At 47.3% G+C, this 12,448-nt stretch overlaps 1 pseudogene; it reads right to left on the reverse strand.

Annotated features, from left to right (window-relative positions):
- Positions 1-11,402: 11,402 nt before the first annotated feature.
- On the reverse strand, positions 11,403-12,115 carry LOC100460241 (iron-sulfur cluster assembly 2 homolog, mitochondrial-like; annotated as a pseudogene).
- Between the last annotated feature and the right edge of the window lie 333 nt (positions 12,116-12,448).

Here is a 12,448-nt window from a genome sequence, read left to right on the forward strand (position 1 = left end):
GATGGCATCTTGCTTTGTCCCCAGGCTGGAGTGCAGTGGCGCGATCTCGGCTCACTGCAACCTCTGCCTCCCGGGTTCAAGTGATTCTCCTGCCTCAGCCTCCCAAGTAGCTAGGATTACAGGCATGTGCATCACACTCAGCTAATTTTTGTGTTTTTTGTAGAGACAGGGTTTCACCACGTTGACCAGGCTGGTCTCGAACTCCTGACCTCAAGTGATCTGCCTGCCTCGGCCTCCCAAAGTGCTGGGATTATAGGCGCGAGCCATGGCACCCAGCCACTAGCTCTACTCTTAATATGTATCAGAATCCAACCCACTCATCATGCCTAGTGCTGCCATTCTGGTCCCAGCCACCCTCTTCTCTCTCCTTCTCATGGTCCCTCTGCTTTTGTCTTTGCCCATGAGTGATCTGCTCTCTGCCCAGCATCCGGAGTGGTCCTGCTAGAAACGTAAGGCAGATCTTGTCACACTCCTGCTTAAGATCCTCCCACGCTCCCCACCATGCCAAGAAAACAGCAATAAAAAACCCAGTATTATTCCCAGTCCTGTGAAGCTTGTCATCATCTGCATCTCCCCACTCTCCCCACAACCTATTATGATCTCATGTCCCTGTATTGGTTGTTCTTTAAAGACGCCAGGTGCCTAACATCTGTAATCCCAACATTTTGGGAGGCCAAGGTGGTAGGATCCTTTGAGCCCAGGAGTTCAAGATCAGCCTGGGCAACATACTGAGATCCCACCTCTACATAAAAAATTTAAAAAAATTAGCCAGGTCTGGTGGCGTGCACCTGTGGCCCTAGCTACTTGGGAGGCTGAGGTGGGAGGATCACTGAAGCCTGGGAAGTTGAGGCTGAAGTGAGCCATGATTGTGCCACTGCCTTCCAGCCTGGGCAATGAGAGACACTGTATCAAAAAAAAAAAAAAAAGCACCCCAAAAGAACAACAACAACAAAAAGCCAGGTGCCGTGGCTCATGCTTGTAATCCCAGCACTTTGGGAGGCTGAGGTGAGAGAATCACTTGAGCCCAGGAGTTTGAGACCAGCCTGGGCAACATAGCAAGACCCTGTCTCTGTATTTTAAAAAACAAAGAAGAAGAAGAAGAGGGCAAGTGTATAAGTCTGCTCCAGTTGCTATAACACAATACCACAGCCTGGGTGACTTAAACCACAGAAATGTTTCTCATAGTTCTTGAGACTGGATCCCAAGATCGAGGTGTCGGCAAGGCTGGTTTCTCCTGAGGCCTCTCTCCTTGGCTAGTAGATGGCCCCTTTCTCCCTGCATCTTCTTTTATTATTATTATTGTTATTACTATTATTATTATTATTATTAAGACAGAGTCTCACTCTGTTGCCCAGGCTGGAGTGCAGTGGTGAGATCTTGGCTCACTGCAGTCTCCGCCTCCCAGGTTCAAGAGATTCTCCTGCTTCAGCCTCTCGAGTAGCTAGAATTACAGGCGTGTGCCACCATGCCTGGCTAATTTTTGTATTTTTAGTAGAGACAGGGTTTTGCCATGTTGGCCAGGCTGATCTTGAACTCCTGACTTCAGGTGATCTGCCTGCCTTCGCCTCCCAAAGTGCTGGGATTACAGTTGTGAGCCACCTTGCCCAGCCTCTTCCTGAATCTTCACATGGTCTTGTTGCTATGCACATGCATCCCGGCTGCCTCTTCCTCTTTTCATAAGGACACCAGTCCTGTTGGATTAGGGCCCCACCCTAATGGTCTCATTTAAACTTCATCACCTCTTTCAACACCTTACCTTCAAATACAGTCACATTCCGAGGTACTGGGGGTTTGGGACTTCAACATATGAATTTTAGGGGGACATAGTTCGGTCAAACACTCTCCCATCTGAGCTATTTCAGCTGCTAGAGGGGCACACAGTCCAGCCCATAACCCAGGCTCATTCCCATCTGAGGTTTTCAGCTTGTGCTCTTCCCTGTTCCTAGAACACTCTTCCCTTCGCTATGTCCCACCAACACTCTCCCGTACAGCCAGATTTATAGACTGTCAGATCTTCTAGATCTGGATCTAGAACAAGGACGCTTCTAGATCATCAAGTCTAGCATTTCCCAACATTTTGTCTTTCCTTGTCATCCCCCTAGAGAGTCTTTTTAAATGTTATTTTCCCACACCTCCCCCCATGAAGTTTTGTTTTTAGAGATGGGGTCTCATCATTTTGCCCAGGCTGGTCTTGAACTCCTGGGCTCAAGAGATCTTCCCACCCTGGCTTCCCAAAGTGCTGGGATTACAGGTGTGAGCCACCACACCTGACCCCACCCCATGCAGTTTTAATATCACAAATATAAAGTATGTAATATATGTCTGTACAAACTCTGTATATATATCTGTGTTTATACATAAAGAGTAAGATGGTTTTTTTGCTTCCCAAGGTCAATTTTCACCTCTTGGGGGTCCTACTGAAGTACTGGGGGTTGGGGCTTCAACAACATTCTTAACAATATTGAGAATGCATAATTTTATCTCATCGTGTGTGTGTGTGTGTGTGTGTGTGTGTGTGTGTGTGACAGCGTCTCACTCTGTCTCCCAGGCTGGAGTGCAGTGGCACAATCTCGGTTCACTGCAACCTCTGCCTCCCGGGCTCCAGCAGTCCTCCCACCTCAGCCTCCCAAGCAGCTGGGACTAAACTATAGGCCCATGATGCCACGCCCGGGTTTTTTGTTTTTTGCAGAGACTGGGTTTTGCCATGTTGCCCAGGCTGGTCTCGCACACCTTGGCTCCAGCAATCTGCCTGCTTCACCCTCCCAGATTGTTAGGATTACAGGCGTGAGCCACCACACCTGGCCTTCATTCCTTTTTAACATGTAGGGAAATGGAAACCCAGAGAAGTGTGGGGACTTGATCAAGGCCATACAGCAAGTCAAAGGCAAAGCCAGGATTCAGACACAGACTTGTTCATTCATTTGTTCATTCATTCATTAAACATGTATCAAATGTCTGCTGTGTACCAAACACTGTTACAGGTTCTAGGATCTAACAGGGAACAAAGATAAAATCCCTTGCCTTGGGGAATTTATATAATTGTCTGGGGGTACAGATATTTCCCCTATACCTCCATGGCTGCTCAGTCAGGATTTTTCAGACTGTTACACAGATGTTGTAACATTGTTCTTTGAAAAAAAAATCACGTGCATTAGTTTTGGGTATTGGTGGTGCCCACACTGCAGGACTTCTCAGTGCCTACAATAGTTTAACATGTATTGTGAATCTCTGGAAGGGAGAATAGAATATTCAGAGTTTTCCAAATTTATTTGACCACAGAACAATTATGAACTTGTTCTTTCCCTTCTGTGGAGCACCTTGCATTATGAGCGGCCTGTGGAACATAAGGTAGGAAATGCTAGAGTTAAATGGGATAGCCACTCACAGCCTAGTATGAATTAGTTTCCTAACGAGCTTTATGAAGTGGACTTTGGAAGTTGTAAGTGTTGCTGTAGGGGCAGGGGTACTGTCCAGGAAGGGCTTCCATGGTCAGTCTTAGGGAAACGGGATTAGGAAGACATAGGGGTGAGGACAATTTAGAGAGGCCCATGAAGTCAATCTCTGTGGACTCTGAGGCCCAGAATGAGGGGTGGGCCTGGCTACTATTTTCCAGCTAGAAGTTTCCTCACTCTGAGCCCCTGAGGCCCTAGAAGGCACTGGATGTAGAGGGCTTTGCTGCACCTACCACAGAGAGGCCACTGCTTGACTTTGACAGGAAGGCTGAGTTGGCACCAGCATCCAGGAAGAGGCCATCATGGGTTTGGGTTTGCATCCTGGGTTTACCAGCATGTAACCTCAGTTTCCTCATCTTTTAATGGAGAAATTCTCATCTCTTTGCTTGCAAAAAGTTAAATGATATATTACATATATGCCTGTGCCCAGGGTACACACAAAGAACTTGGTAAGCTCTCAGTAAAGGTTGATGGAAATTTTTAGTATCATCCTTAATATTGTTATTTGTATTATTGTACATTTCTTGGTCTCTTTGCTTTGACCTCCTCCCTCATCTCCACCCAAAACCCTTTACCCAAGCATACCTTTCTCAGAATAATGATGATAATAATATCGATGATACATATTGTGTTTATCGCTTTCACATGTGATATAATTTAAATCTCACAGGGCCGGGTGCGGTGGCTCATGCCTGTAATCCCAGCACTTTGGGAGGCCAAAGCTGGCGGATCACTAGGTCAGGAGATACAGACCATCCTGGCTAACACGGTGAAACCCCGTCTCTACTAAAAATACAAAAAAATTAACCAGGCGTGGTGGCGGGTGCCTGTGGTCCCAGCTACTTGGGAGGCTGAGGCAGGAAAATGGCGTGAAGCCGGGAGGTGGAGCTTGCAATGAGCCGAGATCGCGCCACTGCACTCCAGCCTGGGGGACAGAGCGAGACTCCGTCTCAAAAACAAAAAACAAAAAACAAAAAAACCAAAAAAACCTCACAGTAACTTCTTGATGCAATTATTGTCTCTTTAAAGCAGAGACGTGAGGCTCAGAGGCTCTGAGAGTTCAAGCAACTTGCCTGAGACCACCCAGCCTGCAGGACCATTGAGCCCACTGTAGGTTGTGCAAAGTTTTGTGGGGTGGATGAAAGAGATAATGGGCACAAATAAAATGTATAAACAATAAGTTGCTGGGTTCATGTCCTCCCTTAAAAGAGTTAAATAAGGGGCCAGGTGTGGTGGCTGACGCCTGTAATGGCACTTTGGGAGGCCGAGGCAGGCAGAACACGAGGTCAGGAGTTTGAGATCAGCCTGGCCAACATGGTGAAACCCCATCTCTACTAAAAATACAAAAATTAGCCGGACGTGGTGGTGTGTACCTGTAATCCCAGCTCCTCGGGAGGCTAAGGCAGGAGGATCGCTTAAACCTGGGAGGCAGAGTTTACAGTGAGCTGTGATGGTGCCACTGCACTCCAGCCTGGTTGACAGAGCAAGGCTCCATCTCGGGGGGGTGGGGGGGAAGCCCTTCACACTTTAGTATTAACAACTATGGAGTTTCTTACAGGAAAGCCTCAGGTCCTTGGGGCAAAGTGGGCCATACTTCCTGCAGGAAGGAAGAAAGGAAGGAAGGAAGGAAGGAGTGGAGGAAGGAGGGAGGGAAAGAGGCAGGAAAGAAGGAGGGAGGAAAGGAAGGGAGGGAGAGAGGGAGGAAGGAATGAGGGAGGAAAGGAAGGGAGGGAGAGAGGGAGAAAGGAGGGAAGGAAGGAAGGAAGGAAGAAGGAAGGAAGGAAGGAAGGAAATTGAAATTTGGTGGTGATCATTTTAGGAGCCACCCCAGTTAGAGCCACGACTAAGGCTGGCAACCATAAAAAATGGGAGCCCATATGTGAGCTGATGCTAGAGCAACAGACAATAAAGAGACAATTTGTCAGGGGCGATCTTGAGAGGGGAGATAACAGAGCATGAAATTATTTTTCATGTCTTGCCAGGGGACCAATTTTCTTAAGTTATGAAAGAAAGAGAGCTTAAATTATTGATGCTATTTTATCAGAAGTAAGTGGTAGGCATCGAACACCTATCACCTGGAACAATGCACACAGCCGACAGGACTGAACACAGGGTCCAGGGCTGCAGATCCCAAACCAGCAACCTCTTTGCCCAGAGAGGGAAGGGGACTTGTCCAAGACCACACAGTAGGCACTGTCCATGTTGCTCCTTGCAGCCTGTTCCCTAGGTGCTCACACCTGTGAGTAGGTGATACAGCACAGAAGAAGAGACACTGGGTGTTGCACATACCTGGGTGTGAATCCTGGATCCTGTGTTTACCAGGTAAGATGATCTTCAGTGAGCTGCTTTGCCCCACTGAGCCTCAGTTTCCTCGCCTCTTAAAGAGGAAGGCTGTTATGAGGGTTCGAGGAGTTGATACCTGGAAAAATGCTTTGAAAATAATACACAATGTGAGCCTTCTCTTTTTTTCATTTTTGAAACTGGGTCTTGCTCTGTCACAAAGACTGGAGTGCAGGAGCAATCACAGCTCACTGCAGCTTCTACCTCTTTGGCTCAAGTGATCCTCCCACCTCAGCCCCCTGAGTAGCTGGGCCATGCCTGGGTAATTTTTAAAGTCTTTTTGTAGAGATAGGTCTCACTATATTTCCCAGGCTTGTCTCAAACTCCTGGGCTCAAGTGATCTGCCCATTTTGGCTTCCAAAAGTGCTGGGATTACAGGCTTGAGCCACTGTGCCCGCCTGTCTTTCTTTCCTAAAAAAAAAAAAATAAAGATTTATTTTTAAAAATTGTATTTTTTTTTTTTGAAACTTAGTTTTGCTCTTGTTGCCCAGGCTGGAGTGCAATGGCGTGATCAATTGCAGCTCACTGCAACCTCTGCCTCCCGGGTTCAAACGCCTCACCCTCCCGAGTAGCTAGCATTACAGGCATGTGCCACCACACCCAACTAATTTTGTATTTTTAGTAGAGATGAGGTTTCACCATGTTGGTCAGGCTGGTCTTGAACTTCAGACCTCAGGTGATCTGCCCGCCTCGGCCCCCCAAAGTGCTGGGATTACAGGCGTGAGCCACCGCACCTGGCCAAAAATTGTATTTTTAATTGACAAATAATAGTTATATATATATATAGGGTACAATGTGATGTTTTGATATATGTTTACAATGTGGAATGATTAAACTGGGCTAATTAACAAATTCATCACCTCACATACTTATTTTTTTGTGATGAAAACATTTAAAATCTACTCTTAGCAATTTTGAAATATACAATGCACTAGTGTTTATTATAGTCACCATGCTGTGCTCACTAGAGTTTATTTCTCCTGTTTAACTGAAACTTTGCACCCTTTGATCAACATCTCCCCTTTCTCCCCTTTCCCCCTCCACCCCCTCCTCCAGCTTCTGGTAACCACTGTTCTACTCTCTACTTTGATGAGTTCAACTTCTTTAGATTCCACATATGAGTGAGATCATGCGGTATTTGTCTTCTGTGCCTGCCTTACTTCACTTAGCATAATGTCCTCCAGGTTTATCCATGTTGTCACCAATGGCAGGATTAACCTCCTTTTTCTTTCTTTTTTTTTTTTTTGAGATGGAGTCTCTCTCTGTTGCCCAGGCTGGAGTGCAGTGGCTTGATCCCGGCTCACTGCAACCGCCACCACCTGGGTTCAAGCGATTCTCCTGCCTCAGCCTCCTGTGTAGCTGGGATTACAGACACTTGCCACCATGCCTGGCTAATTTTTGTATTTTTAGTAGAGACAGGGTTTTGTTAAATTGGGCAGGCTGGTCTCGAACTCCTGACCTCAGGTGACCTGCCCACCTCGGCTTCCCAATAACCTCCTTTTTTAGCCATCGTGCATATATACACCACATTTAAAAAATCTATTCATCTGTTGATGGACAGATGAATGGACTGTAGATTGATTCCATGTCTTGGCTATTGTGAATAGTGCTGCAATGAACGTGGGGGTGCAGGCATCTCGTCAGCATACTGACTTCAATTCCTTTGGATAGATATCCAGCAGTGGGATTGCTGGATCATATGGCAATTCTATTTTTAGTTTTCTGAGGAACCTCCATCCTGTTCTCCATAATGGCTGCACTAATTTACATTCCCACCAACAGAACATAAGGGTTCCGTTTTCCTACATCCTGGCCCTCACTTCTCTTTTGTCTTTTTGATACTGGCCATTCTAACAGGTGGGAGGAGATATCCCATGGTGGCTTTAGTTTGCATTTTCCTGATGATTCATAATGCTGAGCATGTTTTCATATATATGTTGACCATTTGTATGGCTTCTTTTGAGAAGTGTCTATTTAAGTCCACTGCCCGAAAAAAAAAAATCTCCCACTAAAGAAAAGACCAGGACCACATGGCTTCACGGTGAAATTCTACCAAACATTTAAAGAAAAACCAATACTTATCCTTCCTAAACTCTTCCAAAATAAAGAAGAAGGAATACTTCCAAGCTTATTTTACAGCATTATCCTGAATGCAAAGCCAGACCAGGACACAAGGAAAGATAATTAACAGGCCAATATCTCTGAGAGAATAGGTACAAAATACTAGCAAACCAAATTCAACAGCACATTGAAAGGATCAAGTGGGATTTATCCCTGGGACGCAAGGGTGGGTCAACATAGATAAATCAATAAATGGGAGCCGGGGCGGTGGCTCATGCCTGTAATCCCAGCACTTTGGGAGGCCGAAGCGGGTGGATCGCCTGAGATTAGGAGCCATTATTTGAGATCAGCCTGGCCAACATGGCGAAAATGTTTCTACTAAAAATACAAAACTTAATCGGGCATGGTGGCACATGCCTGTAGTTGCAGCTACTCGGGAGGCTGAGGTGGGAGAATCGCTTGAACCCCGGAGGCGGAGGCTGCAGTGAGCCAAGATTGTACCACTGCACTCCAGTCCAGGCGACAGAGTGAGACTCTGCCTCAAAAAACCCAAAATCGAAAACCAAACCAAAACAAAACAAAGATGTGATCACTACATTAATGAATTAAGGACAAAAACCATAAGATCATCTCAATAGATAGAGAAAAAGCACTTGATAAAATTTAACATATTTTCCTGATAAAAACTCTCAACAAATTAGGCACAGAAGGAACATACCGCAACACAATAAAGGTCATATATGACAAGCCCATAGCTAACATCATACTCAATGGTGCAAAGCTGAAAGCTTTTCCTTTAAGATCAGGAAGACCACCCTCACCACCTCTAGTCAACATTGCGCTCGAAGTTCTAGCCAGATCAATCAGATAAGACGCACACACACACACACACACACACACACACACACACACATCTTTCTTATTCTTCCCTTGCTCCCTGTCCTGCCCCTTCTATCCCAGTGAAGGAGGAGGAGGTTGCATGCAGTAAGCTGAGATCATGCCACTGCACTCCAGCCTGGGCTACAGAGATTCTGTCTCAAAAAAAAAAAAAAAAAAAAAAAGAAGGTTAATCCTGCCATTGGTGACAACATGGATGAACCTGCAGGACATTATGCTATTATGCTAAGTGACATAAGGACCTGGTTCCTCCTCCTGCCCCTTCTCCACCTGCGCTCTCACTACTGCTCCACTGAGATCCCCAAGAGCAAAGCTGTGACACAGACTTCAGTAGGAGTCATCAGACAAAAAGGAACACAACCACCTAGCATGAAAGGGGGTGAGAAGCTGAAGATCCTACACATCTAGGGTGTGTTTATGAGAGGAAGGGAGGGAGGCAGAGAGGGAGAGAGGGGAGAGAACAAGAGGAAGGGAGACAGAGGGGAGAGAGAGAGGCCAGAGAAAGAGAGAAAGAGGGAGAGAGAGGAGGTGGGGGGAGAGACTGAGAAGAGAGAGAAGAGAAAAAGGGAGGGAGAGAGAGGGGAGAGACAGAGGAGAGAGGGAAGAAAGAGAGAGGGAGAGAGAGGAGAGAGAAGGGGTCAGGGGAGAGAGGGGAGAGAAAGATGGGGAGAGACACACAGAGAGAGAGGGAGACAGAGGGGAGAGAGGGGAGAGACAGAGGGACAGAGAAAGAAGGAGAGGAGGTGGGGAGAGAGGGAAGAGAGAGAGGAGAAAGAGAGAGAGGAGAGTGGAGAGACCAAGGGGAAAGAGAGAGAGGGAGAGAGAGAAAAGGAGCACCGGCAAGCTTTTGTTTGTGCTCCCCTGAGAGAGGGCTGTATGGAATGCCTATTCATTATTAACAGGGACAAAAGCAGTGATGATTCCAGTAACAACCACCCTCACCACAGCCATTTGTGGAAAGGAGAGACAGCATCTACTGAGCACCCTGCTCGGTGCTGGGCACCTGGTGAGGCCCTCACACATCCACAATCTCTGAGTCAGCAGCCACCAGGGGGCTGGCCCCTCACCTCAGCCGGGAGGAAACTGAGCACCCGGCCTGGCCTGCGGGTGGTGAATCCCCACCCACCACTCCTACTTCCTGGGGCCTCTGTTTACCAGTTACTGTAATTAAAAGATTAATAGAGGGGAAATAGGGGAGGAGGTGGGGAGGCCCTTCCTTTTTCTGCTGTGAGTTCCTGGAATCTTCTCTTGACACAAAACATCAGGGAGGCAGGCCTGTGGGTCATGACAGGTTCCTCCCCACTGGAGGGAGGTGACCTTCTGCTATTTTATCCTCCCCGGACCTTTAGCAGCTTCTGGGTGGACCCTCAGTTTTAGATTAAACAATCACCCTTCCTCTTCTCTGACTCAAGTCACTGAATGGGGTTGACCCATCTTGATTCCAAAAGGGAGGACATAACCCAGGTTTGGCCAATAATAGTCATCGTGATGGGGTTCCGGATGGACGAGCACATGATCCAATTTGAGCCAGTGAGAATCAGCTCTAAAACTCTGGTTGGATCAATTCAGAAAGAACAGCTCTCTTTGAGCAGAGCTTAAGAAGCTCATAGGATGTAATTTTGGGCCTTGCCATCAAAGCCACCCTGCAAACAAAACTGGTGCAGGAGAAAGCCGAGACTGGAGATGGTGAGAATGAGCTCAAGCATCTTGTTATGCAGATACCCCATTTTCTTTTTCTTTTTTTTTTTTGACAGAGTCTCACTCTATCACCCAGGCTGGAGTGCAATGGTGTGATCTCGGCTCACTGCAACGTCTACCTGCTGGGTTCAAGCGATTCTCCTGCCTCAGCCTCCCGAGTAGCCGGGATTACAAGCATGCACCATCAAGTCCGGCTAATTTTTGTACTTTTAGTAGCAATGGGGTTTCACTGTGTTGCCCAGGCTGGTCTCGAACTCGTGACCTCAGGTGATCTGCCCACCTCAGCCTCCCAAAGTGTTGGGATTATAGGCGTGAGCCACCATGCCCCATTCCCATTCGCTTTTTATCACAGGAGCCAAAGAACACTCTCTCCATAGTTTGTGTTTTTTTTTTGGTCCTACTAAGACATTTTAAGATGAGTTTCTGTCATTTCCATTTGAAAAAGTCCTGACTAGTTTACTCCCCCAAACCAATCAGAAGACACAAAGCAGAGCTCACCTTCCTGGGAATGGGCCCTTAACCCCTCTTTTTTTTTTCCTCCCCTCTAGTTTGGAAATTCTTTCTCTCTCCACTTCTGCCTGTCCCAGGCTTCATTGGCCATGATCGTCCTCCATTGCTGGGTCTCAGTCTCCTCCTCCCTCCATAAATCTCCCCCTTTCTCAGATGAAAAGACCAACACTGAAAAGGCAAGTTGATATGCTCCGGTTTGCACAGAGCCCTGGAAGCAGAGCTGGGATTTGAATTCTGGGCTCCTGATTCTCTGTCCAGGGCTCTTCATTCTGGCAGAGCAGGAGATCAATTTCTTTTCTTTCTTTTTTTTAGACGAAGCTTTTATACATAGCTATCCACATATGTACAAGCAGCTCTTAAGGCCAGAGAAGTTAATTCCAAATTTTAGAGCTGTGGAGGCTCTATAGATTATACAGAGTTTCAGCTAGTGATTAAATCTGAGGTAACAGCATCTAGAGGCTCAGCCTTAGCACTGAGGGGAGTTGGAGGGAAAAATTAAGCCAAGAGTAAAATCTTCCCATTCTGAAAATAATAGTGGCATAACACAATACTCCTGGACTGTGGGAAATAAAATTGAGAGGGACATGATTAGAAGGAAACTTCTAGAATTCTACTAATTCCAGGTTCCTCAAATTGGTACAACTGGTGACAAGCTCAGAGTCACCTGTCATCGCATCAAAGTTTGACAGAGAAGGATGACCCACAGGAGCAGCCTTGCTGTGCTTGAGGGTTGTTCAACACTTGAAATGAGCTTCGGATCAGTTCTTGGCTGAAGGCCTCCTGGGCCCCTTTCGCGAAGGCTAAGCTATCAGAGTCAACCACCACTCTTGCCCCTCCCTGTTCAAATACCCTGTCGTTGGGGTTGATAACTGTATCCAGTGAACATCTGTATTGGAATCCGGAGCATCTACCTCCCTCCACCTGCAGCCTGAGGAATTCTGATCCTTTGGTGATTTCCAGAAGCCTCTGGACGCAGCTGTCCGTGAGGCGGATCTACCCTTCGCCGGCCTCGGGGCTGGAGGACACGCCCGGAGTCCCAGGGAGGCCGCGAGGAGCCTGCCCCTCGGCCAGGGAGTGACCGCTGTCTGCGTCGCGGCCCTTAAGGACAACCCCCGGGCGGCAGCCATCTTCCTCCACCCAGGAGATCAATTTCTTTGTTGAGGTTCAACCTAAGGCTGTAGCACTCACTCATTGAGGTTCCTAAGAAACCTCAGTCTATCCTAGGAAGCCTCCTGCTGAGACCTGCCCCGCACTGCCACCTGGTGGTAAGATATAGAAACACACCCTCCAAGGTGGGATCAGATTGTGCGCCTGCTCCGCCCCCACCCCGCCCTCTCCCCGGTGGTCGGGTAAAGGGGTGGTGGAAAGGGAACCAAGAGCTAGTTCCTAGAAGTTTAGGTATCTGGGATTGAGATTGGAGTGGGGCTACACCTCCTTCTCTGTTTTCAGTACCAGCCATAGCTCTGTCACTGTGCATCTAGTTTCTTTCC

This window comes from Pongo abelii, chromosome 23, assembly GCF_028885655.2.
Source record: "Pongo abelii isolate AG06213 chromosome 23, NHGRI_mPonAbe1-v2.0_pri, whole genome shotgun sequence".
Classification (NCBI taxonomy): Eukaryota; Metazoa; Chordata; class Mammalia; order Primates; family Hominidae; genus Pongo; species Pongo abelii.